General features: G+C 39.0%; 1 long non-coding RNA gene across 2 annotated transcripts in view; it reads left to right on the forward strand.

Moving 5' to 3' along the window:
* Positions 1-8,611, forward strand: part of LOC117345433 — a 74,379-nt gene extending 65,768 nt beyond the window's left edge. For both annotated transcript variants that reach the window (XR_004538128.1, XR_004538501.1), the window contains one exon: positions 7,010-8,611. This is a non-coding gene — a long non-coding RNA (uncharacterized LOC117345433). The remainder of the gene's footprint in view (positions 1-7,009) is intronic.
* Positions 8,612-12,336: the final 3,725 nt, after the last annotated feature.

Raw genomic sequence — 12,336 nt, forward strand, 5'->3', positions numbered from 1 at the left:
CTTCGGGCACTGGCACTGGCACGTCCTGTGCATTGGTGCTGGTGCCGGTGCCAAATCGGGTAAGCGACCGATGTCTTTGCGGTGCTGGGGGGGGATGTAGGATCGCGGGGGAGGGGGGGTGACGCGAGCGGGGGGGAGGATGCCGGTTCGCAGGCCAGAAGAGGGAGTAAGCGGGAGTGGCGGGAGGAGGTTATAGCAGCATGCGCGGTATACGCGTGTGCGTGCTATATAAAAAATTTTTTTTACACAAATGGTTTGGACCCGCGCGCTATACGCGTATGCGTGTTATACACGTATGCGCGTTATATGCGTGAAAATTCGGTAATCCTGTGGTCTCGCAAGGCTGCCCATGCCGGCCTCAGGCATCCTTAGATGTGCCTAGACACTTCCGTAGGCTTGTGAATGGTACCTTCAACAAAGGTGCCATTTGCTGCATTGATTAAAAAAAAACAAACAAACCCCCAAAAAACATGCATCCCGATTGATTAGTTAAATGGAGGTAGGATGCCCTCCACCGCCTAACTTCAGGACCCCGTTACTAGAATCCGGGCCTGCGTGCTGTTATTGGCACCTAATTTTAGGCAGACTGTATAGAATCAGGGCCTAACTAAAATTCCCTCTCTACTGGACAGTGAATGCCACTTTTGGACTATACCCATTTCCAGTTGGCCAAATGGAGCAGAAGAGTGACGTGTGACTAGAACCCAGGTCCTCCACATGCTACCATTTTAATATTTATTGCTGAAGCAAGCTGAGAGAATCTAAGATTTCTTATGGGGCTGAAGAGGCGGGGTGTTTTCTTATCGCAAGTCAGTTTATAGTGTTAACATATAGTGCAACTATAGTGGGTTTACATTTATGTATTATGGATTATTCAGCCAACATCTTTGGAGTCTCAGTTTAAAAAATATCATCAGATTGACCTTTTGCATACTATACTGCTCACTAGATTAATTTTAATCTCCTTTCAGTTCTGAAATTGAAAACTTCCTTTCCAGTCAGACTGTTGGGTCCTCTCCAAACAAAATTTCTTTTTCTTCTAGCACTTATGACTTTCTATAACAGCAGGAATAAAAATGATGTCCAAAGTAGTAATGTAACTGGCAAAAAAAGTATTTTCTGTCTTGCTGTAATACATTTTATGAAACAATAAATCTTGAAAAACAAGGGCTAAATTCCACATGGGTTCATATTGGTAAAGAACAGAAAAATCCATCAGATGGCTCACTAGAGTTCAGCAGCTTTGCTAGGCCGAGACATTTTCCAGAATAATTTTCTAGAATAGAATTAGTTTGGGTAGTTTGTAATCGTATAGAAGACTGAAGAAGCTTGAGCATTTTTTTCCAGCATCTTCCATTCCTCATGTTGTGTGTTCACGATCGTGACTGATTTGTAGGAAAATAATTCTGTTTACCGAGGCACCAACATCCAGCACAGAATTCCAATGTCAATAAAATTCAATAAAGTACATTTGGTCATACTTTTCTCTTTCTTTTTTTTTTACATGAAAGTAACTCGGTTTCAAAGAACAGATGTCCGTTACATACCTAGAAAAATAGGAGTGAACTTAATTGAATCAGGAATGTCATCTGGGCTCCGTTTTAAAAACAAGCAAAAATTACAAGACACGCATCAGAAAAAATGTAATTGAAATGTGTAAAGTGCGGGAATGAATTAAATTGGACAACAAATTTTTCCAAAAGTTTTGCTTCCTTAAAACAAACTGGTGATTACGATAGACCCCCTTCAAAATAAACACAAATATAATTTCCCACTGACTGTATCACGAAGGAATTTTGAGAAACACGATGGTATCTTTAATTGACTATAATATGTTTTAATGCACAAAGTTTCTGATACGCCATGATAGTTCACCGTGGCTAAAAGCGTTTTCTTGCTGACTTTTGTTTGTACTCAGTCTCCGGTGCATCTCGTTGCAGTGTTCAACAATAGTCAGCCAGCATTGATGGATTCCAGTTGCCCTGATTATCTTTTTTCCATAGTGGGCAATGTCCTGGTAAAATATTTTGCCATGTTCGTCGCTGACTACACCAAGATGTGAGGGGAAGAAGTCCAAGTGTGAATGTAGAAAGCGCATCTTCAGTGACATGTTGCACTTCATGGTTTTGTATGCTCTAAGTTTGTCAACATAAGAACATAAGAATTGCCGCTGCTGGGTCAGACCAGTAGTCAATCGCGCCCAGCAGTCCGCTCACGCGGCGGCCCCCAGGTCAAAGACCAGTGCTCTAAATGAGCCAAGCCTCACCTGCGTACTTTCCAGTTGAGCAGGAACTTGTCCAACTTTGTCTTGAATCCCTGGAGGGTGTTTTCCCCTACGACAGACTCCAGAAGAGCGTTCCAGTTTTCTACCACTCTCTGGGTGAAGAAGAACTTCCTTACGTTCGTACGGAATCTATCCCCTTTCAACTTTAGAGAGTTCCCTCTCGTGCTCCCTACCTTGGAGAGGGTGAACAATCTGCCTTTATCTGCTAAGTCTATTCCCTTCAGTATTTTGAATGTTTCGATCATGTCCCCTTTGTAACTGTCAAGAAAATTCTCAACAACATCCTTGAATGCTTTCCAGGCGATTTTCTCTGGCCCCACTAACAGATCTTCAAATCTCTCGTCATTGATGGCGTGTGATCTGTGAACCAACAAAAATGCCTTCCTTAATTTTGGCGTCAATTATTATTTATTAATTGCATTAGCCTGAAAGTATTGTATAACAAGAAATTGTAAAAATGTACTTTTTTGTTAAAACGGTACATGATACATAATTTTAAACGCGATTTTATGATCAGCAGCCCAAAATCTGTAAATTACACCTGAAAGTGTTGAAGAAGCAAAAACTTTGTTGTCCAGTGTTATTTTTATTAGACAAAAAGTGTATTTATTTATTTATTTTTCTACATTTATTGTTCACCTGGAGTACAATAATCATAATCATAAAACCAACACAAAACAGACTTATAAAACCCATATATAACTGCAAAAAAGCACTTTGTTGCACCCCAAAATCAGTAGTGACCATACTTCTTAATTAGATTGAAAAAAGAAGAATAAATGTCCCTTCAAATACTTTTTAAGCTGTGTCAAATTTACACACAAACGTAAACGATTCCATAACAGTGGATTGGCTAATGAAAAACAGCCTTGTCTAGTCTCCGCATATCATATAGTCCATACTACCAAAATATCCAGCTGGTTTGCATGTTCAGACCTGAAGGAGCCCATTGGAAAGTGCAACTATATTGCATGGGAAAATACCGAGGTGCTGTAGCATACAACACCTTTTGAATGAGTAGCAAAACCTCTGGCTACCAGTAACCAATGCAACAGTTTCAAAATGGAAGTCAAATAAATAAACTTGGAAACACCAGCAACCACCCTTGCCACTGAGTTTAGTACATGCGCACTAACTATGGGTAGCTATCATAATTTTAGGCATCTAGTTGGACTCAACTTTTTCAATAAGAGAACAGGTATTAGCTATTGTTAAATCTTTATTTTATCAAATGTGTCTTTTAAGTCACCTAAAACCAATATTATCAAGGCATGATTTCAAAATTGTGGTATAATGTATGATACTGCCGAGACTGGACCACTGTAATGCTTTATATCTAGAGATTATGGGGTCCTTTTATCAAGCTGCAGTAGGGGTTTAACACACATTAAACCGCCTGCCGTGCTAGCCGCTAATGCCTGCATTGAGCAGGCGTTAGTTTTTGGGGTTTTTTAGCCGGCTGCGGGGGTTAGCACCTGATGAAATGTCCAACGCGCTAACCCCACTAGCGCAGCTTGATAAAAGGACCCCTATATCTTCTAGATTTAGAACAATGCAGGTGGTATAGTAACATAGTTATCTGATGATGGTTTGGATAGGATGGAATGAGCTTCAACTGCAACTCCAGTAGTTGGAACCTAAGAACAGTACCAGGTGGACTTCTAAGTTCTATGGCCCAGAAATAACAAAGAAAAGAGACATTTCAATTTAATCAGGAAACTGCAGATAATTTAATTACAAGTCAGATTGGATGGACCGTCTGCCCTGTAATTATCTGCAATTCTATGATTAAATTAAAATGTCTTTTTTTTTCTTTGTTATTTCTGGGCCATATACCTTAGTAGTCCACCCGGTATTGTCCTTAGGTTCCACGTACTGGAGCTGCTGTTGAGGCTCACTCCATCCTATCCGAACCATCTCCTTTGCAGGATTCAGACAGTGAAAGTTTGCCCATTCGTATTCTAATTTGAAATCCTCTGTGTTCGTCTCACGCTTTTTTGAATTCCATCACCATTTTCCTCTCTACCACCTCCCTCAGGAGGACATTCCAAGCATCCTCCACCCTCTCTGTGAAAAAGAATTTCCTTACAACACTCTTAAGTCTATCTCCCCTCAACCACAATGTATGTCCTCTAGTTTTACCAATTTCTCTTCTCTGGAAAAGATTTGGTCCTATATTAATACCTTCAAATATCACCCCTTCCCTACTCTCCTCCAGAGTATATATGTTGAGGTCTTCTAGTATCTTCTCGTACTTCTTTTGGCACAAACCCCCTACCATTTTCATCACTTTCCTCTAGACTGTTTCAAGTTTTCTTATATCCTTGGAAAGATAGGTTCTAAAACTGAACACAATACTCCAGGTGGGGCCTCACCAACAACTTGTATAGGGGCATCAACACCTCCTTTCTTCTGCTGGTTACACCTCTCTCTATACAGCCTAGCATCCTTCTGGCTACAACCACCACCTTGTCACACTGCTCTGTCGCCTTCATATCTTCAGACACTATCACCCCAAGGTCCATCTCCCTGTCCGTGCATATCAGCCTCTCACCTCCTAACACATACATCTCCCTCAGATTTCTACTCCCCAAATGCATCACTCTGCACTTCTTTGCATTGAATTTTAGTTGCCAGACATTAGACCATTCTTTCAACTTTTGCAGATCCTTTTTCATGTTTTTCGCTCCCTCTCGGTTGTCCACTTTATTTCCAATCTTGGTATCATCTGCAGAAAGGCAAACCTTTCTTTCCAACCCTTCGGCAATATCACTCATAAACATATTAAACAGAATCGGACCCAGCAGCAATCCTTGAAACACTCCACTACTCGCCTTTCCTTCCTCTGAGCACATTCCATTAACCACCACCCTCTGACATCTGTCTTATGTGTTCTAACTTCAGCCGGTCAAGTTTGTTCAAGAGCCTTCTATGAGGAACCATGTCAAAACCTTTGCTGAAATCGAAGGAAATTATATCTAGCACCCTTCCTCAATCTAGTTCTCTGGCTACCCAGTCAAAGAATTCAATCAGATTCATTTGGCATGATTTACCTTTAGTAAATTTAATTTTTCAAGGCACTCTAATTATAAACTATCCTTCTGAGAAATAGATCATATCTATAGCTATTAGGTGGCTGTTTCTATATTCAAACAGCAGCCATTGGAATTTCCCAGTGTCAATATCTCACAGTCCTCAGCGACACCACCAGAGACTCAAATATGCTTTCACAGTCCGTGGCTTTAAGTGTCCTTTCCTCATCGGACTTAATAGATTTACATTTTATTTTGATTTTGTTTTTAAACTCTACTTTACTTAGATATTATTACTTAGATCTACTCTGCATCTCCCCTGGAAACTACCAGATATCTTCTTATGTAATCAGTCTTTTGTAATTCTTTTGTAATCCGCCTTGAACCACAAGGTAATGGCAGAATAGAAATCTCTAATGTAATGTATTTAGCATAGTGGTCGGAATACAGGGATCTTGAGCCAACAGGTCTCACCCGGTTAAATTTTTTCAAGGCCACAATCTCTTCCTGCTCCTAGCAACTACTCAACACCACAGCCATCATCCAAAGCCATGCTGTCTCAGATCTTGTAACCCATTTGATTCTAAGAATTTTATTATCCTCTCTTTTAGCAACGCACGGTGTGGTTAATTTGTGGTGGTGGTAAATTTGAGCATGTTTCCCACCTTTTGAAGCAACTGCATTGGCTGCAATTGAATGTCCGCTATTGCTTCTATGCTGATGATATTCAATTTTTTTTTCTCCAATGAATGATTGGAGAATTGAATTGCAAACAAAATTATCAATGTGTTTGAAAGCTGTAAATGACTGGATGGTAGATCATAAATTGGTATTGAAACTTGCTAAAACAGATGTGATGTTGATTGGAAGAAGCGAAGACCTCAAGTGGCCCCAAAATATTGAGGTAAATAATATGAAACTTGCGATACATAAACAACTGAAAATTCTGATGGTCTGGTTGGATTCAACATTGAGTATGAAAGATCAGGATATTTGCAGTGATTAAATCTACATGTGTTTACTGATGTTATCAGGATATGATTTTCAGTTGGTGGTACAGACCACAATTATTTCAAGGTTGGATTATTATAATATGCTTTATTTGGGAACAGCATCTTCATGGCACAAAGCTTTACAGATGATTCAAAATGCCATGGCACACTTGATATGTGGTGAAAATAAATTTGAGCATGTTACACCATGATTGAAAAAACTTCATTGGTTGCCTGTGAACTTTCGTATTGTCTTTAAAGTCCTTCTGTTTGATCTTTAAAGTGATCCATTATAAAATTGGTATTTGACACAGGTGATGACGCTCTACCAGCCTCTTAGATCTTTAAGGTCAGACGGAGAGGTCTACAAATAAGTTCTTACATGCGCATTATGAAAATACGAGAGCATCTGTAATCTCAATAGCAGGGGTATCATTATGGAATAATTTGACACCACCATTGAGATTACTTACAGATATTCATAAATTTAAGAAGACACTGAAAATAACTCTGTTCATGGAGGCTTTTAACTGAATGAGTAGTGATATTTTTGTGGAACTGTTATGTTTTGTGAGTATGTATGTCACTTTATGATAATGATTCTACTGTATTTTGTAAGCCGCTTAGGTTTAAACGGGTAAGAAATTTTTTAAATAAATAAAAGTAGAATTGTATTTAAAGAGTTGGTGTTGACCTTTCAGGCAATCCATCATGGAATATCATGGTATCATCCACATCATTCAATGAGATCTGAGATGGTGAAGCATTCATCAATGGACAGATTGCACCAGATTAAATACACAGACACCAGAACTAGGGCTATTTCTTTGGCAGGAGTGAAATTATAGAACTTAGCTGGACATTTAAGGATGGTGAACAATATACAACAATTCAAAAAATTTCTGAAGACTTCTTTATTTGTAGAAGTTTTCTGAAGACCTTCTTATTTGTAGAAGTTTTTTTCCAAACGGATGAGGACATTGATTACTATAGGATATTGGACACAGAGACCCTGATTCTGTAAAGGACACCTAAAAATTTGGATGTCTAACTACCGCTGTGCGCCGCTGAGCACTGCTCAGCACGATTCTGCAAACTACATCTACTAAGGATGTCCAAGCCATGCCTAACTTTAGGTACATTTTCCAGAATCAGGGCCAGAATGTGTGATTTTATTTGTTTTTATTCTTTAGGGAAGAAAGTTAAATGTTTTATATTTATTTTATGATCTATGTATGTATCTTTTGGAATCCATTTAAGTTTTAAGTAGGCTATAATTTATTTTGCAAATAAAATAAATAGTAGGGGTTTGCCTTGCATGTCTCCTGCAGCTGTATCACTAAAACATTCTTTACTACATGACTATTCACAAGTAGCAAGGGATACACTTAGGGAGCAATGAATCTATATGTTGACCTCAAAAAACTGAGCACTGGAAAAGATCCGTGCTAAGCGCTATTTAATAAAGGATACATGCCCTTTACAAAATAGCACTTAGCACTGAGCGTAACATTTTGGAATGCCCATGACCTGCCCCATGCAAGTTTCCAAGTTTATTTAACACTTAATATACCGCAATGGAAGAACATCTATGTGGTTTACATATAAAACTAATAATATCGGTAAAGGTAGAATTACAATATCAATAGTAAAGACAGAAAGTAAAGAGATTTAAGGTTAAAAGCCGATTTTGCGCTCTTTGTTTCAGACTGTTCTCCGTAAAGCTCCTTATCTCATTTTACAAATCATTGATTAAATGCGTCTGTAAATAGGAAAGTTTTTAATAATCTTTTAAAACGTTCAAGATTGTGTTCTGTTCAAATGCAATTTGGAAGGGTGTTCCAAAGTTGGGGGCCAGTGACTGCAAAAGAATGATCTCTAGTGGATCTCGAGTGCCCCTCCCATGGCTACACCCCCTTTTCGATTGTGTACCCTATAGAATAGCATGCAGCTAGATGCATGTACAAATCCTAACTGGTACTAGGGTAATTAACATCAATAATTGGCTGCTAGCACCCGGTTTTATGATGGTTAACATCTCTTTAGCCAATTAAACTGCATGTGGGTTTCAGAAGTGTACCCACATCTGGGCGCCCGAATCTGACTGCCATATATAGAATCTGGGGCTTAATGCATCTTCTTGAGGAGGAAATAAGACCCATATTCTATAAACGGGTCCGGGTTCATCAGTCCTTTTGGATACAAACTGTTATATGATTACATTCATTGTTTATTCTTTATGATTGTTTATTTAAGACTATTTTTATGATCGTTCCATTAAAGACTTGGCCTTTTGTACATCACCAATGCAGTTTTTGCCTTTGTATAGCTACACAGATGACATCTAGCTGATCATCCCACTGCAAAGGCAGGATGCAAAGACTAAACAGATGATCAAGATAGGCCTAGAGAAAATCTTTAGATGGTTCCAAGGAAACGGACTAGTAGCTAATAAAGAAAAGACAGAATTAGTTTTCATAAATACTGTAAATGGGGAGGAAACAGACCCAGTTTCCAAATAACACTAAATGGTAATACCATAGAATCAGGGTTGAGAAACCTAGGTATATGGCTAGATCCAAGCCTAGACAACACAGATCCAATGCATCGTCAAAAACGCTTATGGAAAACTTTACTGGGTTAGAGGGCTAAAACTCTACCTCTCCCACCAAGTAATGTCCAATGTAGTAATATCCCTAGTACTCACAATCTTCGACTACTGCAATGCAACTTTGCTGGGTTTACCACAATACATGATCAGACAGATCCAAACCGTACAAAATGAAGCTGCAAGGTTTTTGCTAGGAAAATTAAGACAGACGAGTGCCACCCCACTACCGAAAGAGTTACACTGGCTCCCGTTTGAAAGCAGGGTGACACACAAAACCAGTCGCCTCTCAGAACCGCAATATCTTGCAACTAGACTACATAACCATACTCCACCTCATGCCCTATGCTCGATCCAGGAGCCTTTATTACAAATACAAAAGCACAAGGACAAGATTGTTCTCTGTAATGGCTCCAACATGGTGGAACGCTCTACCGAAGGAATTAAAGCTAGAAAAGGACACTGGAAAATTCAAGAAAGGGATAAAGACTATCCCTTTCTCAGATTACTTCAACTGAAACTGTGAGCCAACAGAGGAGGAAGCAAATTAGAGGAAAATAGCAGGCTCCCCCCTCTCCCCACTAGGAACAAGATAGGAGGACATGACAGAGAAATATAGAAACATGATGGCCGATAAAGGCCAAAAGGCCCATCCAGTCTGCCCATCCACAGTAACCATTATCTCTTCCACTCTCTAAGAGATCCCATGTGTCTATCCCACGCTTTCTTGAATTCAGACGCAGGGCTCCTTTTACTAAGGTGCGCTAGTGTTTTTAGCGCACGCACAAAATTACCGCGTGGTGCTCTTCTAGAATAACGCCAGCTCAATGCTGGCATTAAGGTCTAGCGTGCGTGGCAATTTAGCACACGCTATTCCGTGCGTTAAAGCCCTAACGCACCTTAGTAAAAGGAGCCCACAGTCTTTGTCTCCACCACAGGCACATAGTAGATTTTTCCAGAAATGTTTAAGATATGATGAATACAGTAAACGGAACTGTGGAGGAGTGTGTGGCGCAGTGGTTCGAGCTACAGCCTCGGCACCCTGGGGTTGTGGGTTCAAACCCCGTGCTGCTCCTTGTGACCCTGGGCAAGTCACTCAGTCCTCAGGTATGTTAGATAGATTGTGAGCCCACCAGGACAGGTAGTACCTGATTGTAAAACCGCTTAGATAATCTTGATAGGCGGTATATAAAAACCTAATAAACTTGAAAATAAATTATGATGAGTGTAACTAGAATTATCTAGGATGAGAGTAAATAGGGCGAATACAGTACACATTGCTAGATCTATTTAGGATGTGTGTAAATATAGATTACTTAGTTGTAACAGTTAATCTATTTAGGAGGGTGTAAATGTAGCATACTTCATTAGAATGTTTAATTTTAACCTTGTGTAAACATAGCATATATATAAATAGTGTAATAATGGAAATGCAAGCATGCTACCCTAGCCAAGCAGCTAGGAGGCCGACAACAATCATAGTGGAATCTGTCTGAATCTGTATTTTAATATCCATTATGGATGTCTTTGGAAACCGCTCTGAATTGACTCCCCAGTCATTAGTAGCAGTATAGTATCTTTCTTTTTTTTTAAATATATATATATACTAGCTGATGCCCCGGCGTTGCACGGGTATTTAAGTATAGCAATAACACAGTAAATGGATTGAAATAAAGATACTTTATAGTGGTGAATGAAATTATTTTTTTACAGCTTTATAAAAAGAACAATAATCAAATTATAATGTGAAATATTTGACAAAATGAATACAATACAACTAACACAAAACTTGATTATAAACAACAATTTTAGTTTCACCTCCAGGAGCAAGAACATATACATTCTTGGGTGAACCCACCCTTGAGCAAGCAACATAGAGTTGTCCATGGGAAAAACAGGGGGATCTTAAATCCACTCCACAGTATGTAATAGTCTGTCCCTGTGATTTGTTGATTGTGATAGAGAATGCAAGTCTCACTGGAATTTGCAATCTCTTAAACAGAAAAGGAAGATCTGTTGGAATAAGTGGCATCCAAAAGTTTCAGTATTGATTTAACCAACTCAATATGTGGAAACTCAGGTTGAAAAGAAACTCCATGCAGTTTGTTCCCGGTTCAGAATGGAACCTGTGTTCCTAGTTCAGGATATGTGAGTACTCATGTAATGTAATAACATTATGAACTGGGGTGCATGAAGGAAACAGTTGCAAACACAGTTAGAACATACAAACTCTATATGTATGGTGTCCGTGGTAGAATAGAAACGATGTCCCTAGTGGTTATAGTGTCATAGAAAGTGTTTTATAGTTGGAATTACTGTGAGAATGGCAGCTTTTTACATTTTTTCCATTGACATGAATGGGTGAAATCTGATTTTCTGTTTGTAGCTCCGCCCACGTGTGCAGGTGGGCCACGAGACTCCCAGAACATATCATCCCAGGTAGTGAGGGATCTGCATACCAAGTTTCGTTCAAATCGGTCAAGCCGTTTTTGCGTGATCGCGGCACATACACACACACACACATACATACATACATACACACATACATACCTCCGATTTTATATATATAGATATATGCATTTTGTTTTTATTTATATATTTATTTGGTTGCTTAGCCCATCCTCCCAAAAGACCCCAGAACGGGTTACATCTCAGCATACATAGTATAATTAAATAACTGCATAGCACAGAATGATGTTAATTTTCCTGGTAACAGTATTTTAGACGCATTCAGGTAACAATTTAGAAGTCAGAGTCTATAATTGCAGTCCAGTTCATGTGAAAATAAAAGTGTTTACTGCTTTTCTGGAGTTTGATCATCATTTTTTTTTTTTTTGTATATCTTTATTGAATTTTCAAACTACAATTGTACAACAAGTAATTCATATACGTAAATTATTACAAGACAAGCACAATAAACTTTCAGGCATTAATGTGCAATTATATTTCCCACCCTCCCACCTAATACTCAAATAAAATAAAACCTTCAAAAACTATCCATAAATTCCCTGAATCAAATTCCAATGCAACTCCCTTCCCCCACCCACCCTGGATGTGATCACAATGTAATCAACTTTAAACTGGACATCGGGAAAAGGAAACATGCCAAAACCTTAACCACCACCTTAAACTTTAAAAAGGGTAAATACGATTGCATGAGAGCCATGGTAACAAAACGACTCGAGAAGATGGTGGACAAACTTGAAACAGTAGATCAGGCATGGTGCCTATTGAAAAATACTATTGCAGAAGCACAAGATCTCTACATTCCGAGGATTTCTAAAGATCGGAGAACTAAAGGCAAAGGAGAACCGTCATGGCTTACCATACAGGTGAAGGAAGCCATAAAAGAAAAGAAGGACTCTTTCAAAATATGGAAATGCACGAGGACAACCGAAGCCTGGAACAAACATAAAGATG

Source organism: Geotrypetes seraphini, chromosome 1, assembly GCF_902459505.1.
Source record: "Geotrypetes seraphini chromosome 1, aGeoSer1.1, whole genome shotgun sequence".
Taxonomy (NCBI): domain Eukaryota; kingdom Metazoa; phylum Chordata; class Amphibia; order Gymnophiona; family Dermophiidae; genus Geotrypetes; species Geotrypetes seraphini.